This window comes from Python bivittatus, unplaced genomic scaffold, assembly GCF_059951505.1.
Source record: "Python bivittatus isolate LINGU-HERP-01145 unplaced genomic scaffold, Pbiv_v1 ctg000070_np1212, whole genome shotgun sequence".
NCBI classification, from domain to species: Eukaryota; Metazoa; Chordata; class Lepidosauria; order Squamata; family Pythonidae; genus Python; species Python bivittatus.
In genome coordinates this window covers 35,953,399-35,961,048 of record NW_028277034.1, presented here as the reverse complement: position 1 = coordinate 35,961,048, position 7,650 = coordinate 35,953,399, and positions in this window count along the sequence as shown.

Below are 7,650 nucleotides of genomic sequence, written 5' to 3'. Positions count from 1 at the left end.
GCCAGAATTCCTGCCACCTTTGTATCACCACCAAAAATCGTAGAGATGGCAGGGCTAGAATTATTGGATTCTTCACATGGGTACTAAAAAAAGTTTGCCACATTATAAATATAAAAAGTTTTCCAGTCATGCATTTTTCTTCAAGTCACACACACCGTAAATCATCTCAGTCTATGATGGGAAGAAAGCCTGTTCCCTCCATTGCATTACATGTGGGGCTTCTGTACTTTTCAGACCACAATTCCTTGGATTATTTTATCGGTACTGTTTTATTTATGTATTTATAATCACTCTTTGTCTTATCTGAGAAAACATGTCAGCATAAGTGGAGCCCTAGTATTTCCAGTAATAGCATCTTATGTGCATTAAAATTAATCAGAAACTTGCTGTGATCTACAAATAATTATTTCTCTTAAATATCCGAGTTGGATTTTAATTATTGGCTGTTATCTACTTTTTACAGATAATATATTCAGCTGTGTTTTAATCAATACATTTGTGTGCCTAATTAATTATTTTGTTTCATTAGATTTCTTTTTTACTCCTTGAGTGCCATTTTTGGTAAAAAGTGGGAACAAGTAAAGTGAACATGACTGATTTAAATACTGTGAGATGGTAGTAAACTGTTAGCTTCTACACAATTTTCAGGAATCTATTTCTAGTCTGTGTTAATGCTTCATTTGTTCACAAGTCACTTCAGCCTGTGTCTGCACTGACCTGGGAATGTTTTAATCTACATAAAATGTCTTTTTTTTTTTTAATATTTGAAATATTTTGCCACAAAGTCTGCATGTTGTAAATTTTCTCTAAATACACTTCTAAAATATGTCTAGAATTTTAAGCATATGTTCTCTTTCTGAATTGAGAACCGCCTATCAAATTCAGAGAAGTTTAAAATCCAGAGGAGAATTACATTCTAATCCCATTATTCCAGGGGATTCCGATCACAAAGATCACATTTCCCGAGCACCCCTAGTACACCTACGCCCAACTCTTCTGATCTCACTTATTGTGCTGTTTTTGATGTAGAAGGGGAGCAGGCACCACAGCCATATTTTATTTCTTGTCAGCAGCTAAGCTTAAATTGGCTTGAAAATGGAATTCCTCCAAATCTCTTTTCCTTCTTCAGTGATCCGACTGAAGATGAGATTCTCTCACTGCAAAAAAGGTCCTGCACCAAACAGAGTCAGGATGGAGCAGAGATAAACCAGCTTGTCTTTCTACTTACCTGAGCCCCATTTACTGAGTATGCCAAAGAAATAGATCAGCCATACAGCACAGCCGTACACAGACACAGACGTACCCATACAAAGCCTTTGGACACCTGACCCATAGTTCATTGTTTTTTGTTTTGCCATCCAAAACGCGATATTTTCCAAACGTGTTTCCTGTTTATTAATGTTGTCATTGAACCCATGCAGTACTCAGTTTTTAAAAATCATCTGAATGCTATACATAATTCTTTGTGTTCTAAAGAAATAGTTTAAGACGAGATGTGCATCACACTCTGTACATTAGGTACTACATATATGTGAATATATATGATATTTTCAGGATGTGGTACGCATGCAGTATTCATTTTAGACTGATCTTTGTCTACCATCCTACAGGTAGCAACATCTTCATCAAACCTTGCCCACACAGATAGCTTCATTTGCAAGATACTGATAATATCCATTTGTCAAGGTCTATTTTTGGTAAATAGACATATCTCTTAGATGGAAATTCTGGAGGTTGCAGTCCCAACACAATTAGAAATTTCAAGCTCTGGAAGAATATTCCGTACAATAACTAACCATTTTCATGATTCAGTGTTTTCTTCACTCAGTAAGAACAGAATGTATAAATCTGCTAACAATATGGTGTGCGACTAAATCGGGTTTGCCTATATATATTTATTTTAACTGACTTGTAAATTGGTCTGGTCAATGTCTTTTCAGAAAGAACAATGAAGGTATAATCAAGTTCATAGTTCAAGTTCATTTTTTATTCAGAATACTTCCACTTATAAATACCAAATTGCAATCACAAATAATTCACATTAAAGCTTTATTCTGAGACTGGAATTGTATGAAAAAAAATTATGTCTCTCCTTGTAGACTGATTAACCAGAGGAAAAACTTGGAAAACAACCAATCAGAAACTTACAGGGGATTTGAAAAGTCAAACACAAGAATCCTATGCTCTACCTTTACAGTTAAAAATAATACATTATTAACCTTTATAGCATTGTGTATTTCAAAGAACCCTACTTTATAGGCCTTCCTATATTAATTTTTTTTTAAAAGTAAAACCATATCTTTGTCTATATGCTCGCTTGTGCTAAGTCTCAACATGGAAACTTTATTTGAAAAACATGAAAGCAATTAATTTTCAAAATATGCAATAAATGTCATTCAGGAATTAGAATAGACAGACCGAACTTTATATCAATCATTGACCAATAAAAATACATTCAATAAAACAAGCAAAGCAAAATTATCCCCTAAGATCAATAACTGTTGGCAACCATTTGTGGGCAAAGCTTACACATGATATAGCAGAATTTTGCTACTTTTAGAGAAATAAGCATCTTGGTTGCTTAACAGAGTGCAAATAAAAATTATCAGAGTTCCCCGTAAATTTAAATAAAAGGGGGGTAATCAACTGATGGCGAATGTCCCTGTGGAACTGACAATGCAGAAGAACATGAGCCATGGTTTCTGTGGCACCCTGTGTCACATAGGCAATACTGGGTTTCGTATGGGGTTTTCCTATATTTCCCTTCCAAAACATCTGTGGGGAGAGCATTAAATCGAGCTAAAGATAAGGCTCTCCTGAATTTGGGAGCTGTGATATGATATAAATATGAGGCTGGTTTAGGCGCTAATTACTAATTAGGCGGAATTAGAATACGCATTATCAAAGTATAACTCTAATATTTAAGAATCGTTTAAATAATTACTCATGTAAATATATTAAGAAGCAGTTACTGTGTGGCAAATACATTGTACAAATATAGACAACAATTAAGTTCTTACACTTAAGGCTGGTGGGAAATACATTTTGTTAGAAGAGGAAAAAATTCAGAATGCTAATGCATCTAATACCATTTTTGAAAAGACTAGATGGCTGATCTCTTAAAACCAGTAACTTAAAAGGATTTCATTAAAAGCATCATTAGTAAATGATGATAAATGATTAAGATGGCAAGTGTTATCCCTACTTTGTAGGGTCTTCCTATTTCAGTCCCTGCACACACAGAGACAAAAATACATAGCACACATGTAGATAAACACATACAGGCAGAGCAAGCCACTGTATATAAACAGAGACCGAACCCCACTCCATTCTAGCACTGAAGATGTTACATGGCCAGGTAACGAAACATTTGCAAGAAAACCAAGTTCAGAGAACTCCAAGGACTCCATAAACACATGAGGATGCCACACATGGAGAGAGCAGAATATGCACATACATAGACACACATGCATACACACCACAGGGATGGAACACATTACGGAAGAAAAGAGACAGCTTCTATGGCCACTGCAGGCCCAGTGGTTGGAAAGAATTTCAGAAGGCCTGCTCTGCATACTTTCTCTAGCTTGTTCTTTCGTTCCGACTTCTCCTCGTCCCACTTCTCCTCTGTCTAGTCCTTCCCCATTCGCCAAAGACTAGTCCAGCAGGCTAAGACAAATTATATCTGCCAGAGTTCTGAATTAATGGATTGTAGGGGGCTTTTGAAATTAGGCCATATGCAGCCCTTAAGGCCGCAGGTTGCCAGTCTTGATTTATTGCTGTCCAATCATTCATCACTTACATTCTTAATGCTAGTCTTGGTATAAATTCTTACCTTGGGGTAATCTTTAAATGCATTAAATATGCATTAAAATGAAGTATCTTCAAAAAGATAATTTTACGGTTACACGTATTTTGAAATGCCAGTCAGAACAGTGAAAGTTTATCCATGTATCGACAGCCATCAATATTATACAGAATGTCAGGATGCTTTTCCCACAGCCTGCTAAAATGCAGGAAGATACTTCTGAGAGACAAATCCATCAGTGTTTGACACCACTGATGGAAAAAAGAATTAGAAATGTATCTCCACAATATACTTGGAGTCTGTAGAGCTTCAAGGCAACTTTTGGAGAAAACGCTTGCTAATTTCACTTCCAGAGTGAATTCGGCTAACGTCTACAATTCTCCGTGAGTGCTTCAGTTTGGATTCCTGCATTGAGCAGGCTGGATATGATTAGTTATATGGGTCAAATTTAACATTCCTTCCTCCAGTCTTTTGCATGCCTTTGTACAGAAAAATTAATGGTTTTAAGAAAGCACAAACTGTCCTTCTTTCTTAATTGATCAACTAAAATGTAAACAATCTCTGTAGCAGTATTACAAGCAATGATCTGACCTTGGTTTAGACTCCTGATTTGGAATTACAAAAAAGTAAGAGAGTACTCAGAGTAGCTATGGCTATTTCTCTGAGAAAGGAAGAGACTGCCTATGCTCTTTTTGCTCAGATGTGATGCTTGAATGTGATTAAATATGTATGTAGGCTGAATTGTCAATGAATGAACTGATCATATCCTTTTTCAGATTCTGAGTGAGATTTATTATGGTATTTATGCATAATCCAAGCATGCACATTCCTGCAATACTTAAAAGCCTGTGAAATGTATAAAACCACAACTGAAATACAACCAAATTCATTCTCAGGTGTGTACTGAGTCTAGACTAAATGACAAACATATGGAATTCAAGATATGGAAAGACTAATACTCTGTGCTATATCCCAGTATACTCCTGAAGAACACTTTGAGACTATCTAGAAAAGATTTTAGGTGGAGACAATGAGACAAAAATCATGCTTATTTTCACTCTTGCTGGGAAAAAGGGATCCAGGACCATCTATCTGGCCACTGTGAAGAATATTCTAGGCATCTGGTAGATACAGTGATGGAAACAAGGCCTTGCTTGGTTAGCTGGGAAGAGTTTGATTTTGTTAATTGTGTGGAAATCAACAGAATCATTGGGGCTACTAACCCAGCAATGTATTTATTACATCCTTTCCTGGCTAATGAAGGCTGCTTGGGAAGTGACATGTGGTTGACTCCATCATTGATACATATCTCCTTCCTTGAGGAAGGGGATGATTTCATCCAGAAAAAAAAAATAATGGTTCAGCCTCTAACCGCCACTTTTTAAATTTTGAAGTTGCCCAAGTTGTTCTGAAGTTAGGCAAATATTAAATGAACGAATGAGTAAATAAATAAATAAATAAATAATTGAGAGATTCTTAGATGTAATCTAATACATCCAATTGATACTGTTAGTTATTTAATATTCTGAACATAAATAAAAACTGTTGCATACTGATCCAAGGTGATACCGTACTTTGTATTAAAATTCAGGGCAATGTGCAGATCTCTCTTCCTACATCCATTCTTTTCCAGCACATCTTGGCTGAAGAATTTCTAGCTCAAGTAATCTTATAAACCAAGTCTTTCTTCCATGAGAAAAGTCTGGTTTCACTTTAATGGAACTAGATCACCACATCCCCTACAGTTTGAGAGCCTAACCAGCTTCTGACCTTTTAATTTAGTATGCTTTAAAGCACATGCTGAGCTATTTCATGATCACTTTCTAGTTTGCATATGGATCTTCCAGGAAAAAAAAGTAATAGAATATAGGATTTCTTTTTATACCTCTGCATTGTGATCATTGTGCTCCCGGTGGTACTAATTTTTCCTCCACTCTTGACTTAGCAAGTGTTATTGTAATCATGTTTAAAAATTCTGTCTGCCTATGTGGAATACCATCTGCAGTTACTGTAAGTACAACATAGAAAATAGCCTGTAGATAAAGACAGATAACCAAGGAGTCCTTGGGGTTCTCTGAGCTTGGTTGTTTTCTTGCAAACGTTTCGTTACCCGGCTAGGTAACATCTTCAGTGCAAATTTGCTTCTACAGATGACTGAGCTATGGGAGGACCATAGTGTCTTTCCATTGGCTATTCTAAGGACCAGTGACACCCAGAGCATCCAGAAATTCATGGAAGGAGGAGAAGGAAAGTAGTATATCAACAGCTGTTTGCCAGTGTGATTTGGTTGCTTCAGTTCAGCATGCTCTCTGGTTTCCTAAGGCCAGGGTTCTCCTGTACTCAGAGGCCAGCGCGATTCAGAGGGTGAGCATTAGTATACTACTCTTCCCAATATGGATTATTCAGAGGAGCTCCTGAATCATCCCCTCATCCATGGAGAAGGTTAAAAAAAAAGCTTCTCAGTACTGATAGTCTTAAAATGATTGCCTTGAAAATGTCTCCTTCCACTTGCATTCAGTGTGATTAGCGCTGATGAGATTTATAATCCTTTCAACAGAGTGTCTATATGTTTGCTCCATCTTTCCACAGTGGAAGTTTTATCCCTATCATTAGCATTAAACCTGAATGAAAGGTCATATCTGTAAGTTGGGGAGGGTGTAAAAGAAGGAGGGTTTTTCATATATCTTGCCCTGTAGTAATCCTTTGTCTCCTCCAATACTTGCCACACAATGAAGGCTTTTCCACCTGTGTAAGCCTCAAAATGGTGCAGTAGTGAGATTTCAGAGGTGAGTGTCTCTCACCTTTAGAGAAGGGAGCTTCTGAACAACTTGAGAGTTTCATTATGTAGATTGATATGAAAATTGGAGAATCGTTTTCTTTGGAACTGTTTACTTCTCCAATGCAACTGTCAGCTCATTTATTATATGTTAAAACACATGTATATTAGGAAAAGCTATATCTAAAATTAATACAGAAAGTTAAAGCAGAAAGTAGATAGAATGGACATGTTTCAATATAAGATAGTGACAGGGACCAGGAATAGACTGTCTCATCCATTGTTAGTCAGATGATGGATGAGGTCAGCTGAGCTTACTCCTAACAGGCATGGCTCTTGGACAGCTCTCTGACCATGGCTGCTGAAAGGTAACAGTGCAGTTTCTTGCCATTTTAAAGTGGATATTTGGGGGAGGGGGGGAATCCAACTGGTAGTCTGCCAAGAAGAATTAGATATTTGGAGGTGGAAAATATGTGGAAAGGAGTATAAAAAGTATATTATGACGAGGGAGGGAGGGAGGGAGGGAAGGAAGGAAGGAAGGAAGGAAGGAAGGAAGGAAGGAAGGAAGGAAGGAAGGAAGGAAGGAAGGAAGGAAGGAAGGAAGGAAGGAAGGAAGGAAGGAAGGAAGGAAGGAAGGGTCTCCACAACTCCCTAACCCTGCTTACATATGTAATCCGACCTGATTTCCTTTTGAGCCCCTCAACTGCCTTTCACCAAAGTGCAATCCTTAGCCAACAAAAGGTTGCCAATCCCCAATATACAAGGTTTATTTTATGCACTGCCAAATTGATTCTAAACTTTTATTGGGTTATGGCTGAATGGATTGTTCTGAGCACTATGCTTACTATTATGGACAGAAGGCTTAGGAAGTTACCAGGATTCCAGAATGTGGGAAGATGAATTCAGTTGAACAACTGAATTTGAATTTAACATCTGTTACTCAAAAAGCTATAATGCTAGTGCATACATGGGAAAAATCAGCCTACTTGGTGGCTGCCACTCCTGATTTTTAAATGATGTTCAAAATGTGACTAGAAAGGACAGCATCTATTTAGGAATGACCAGA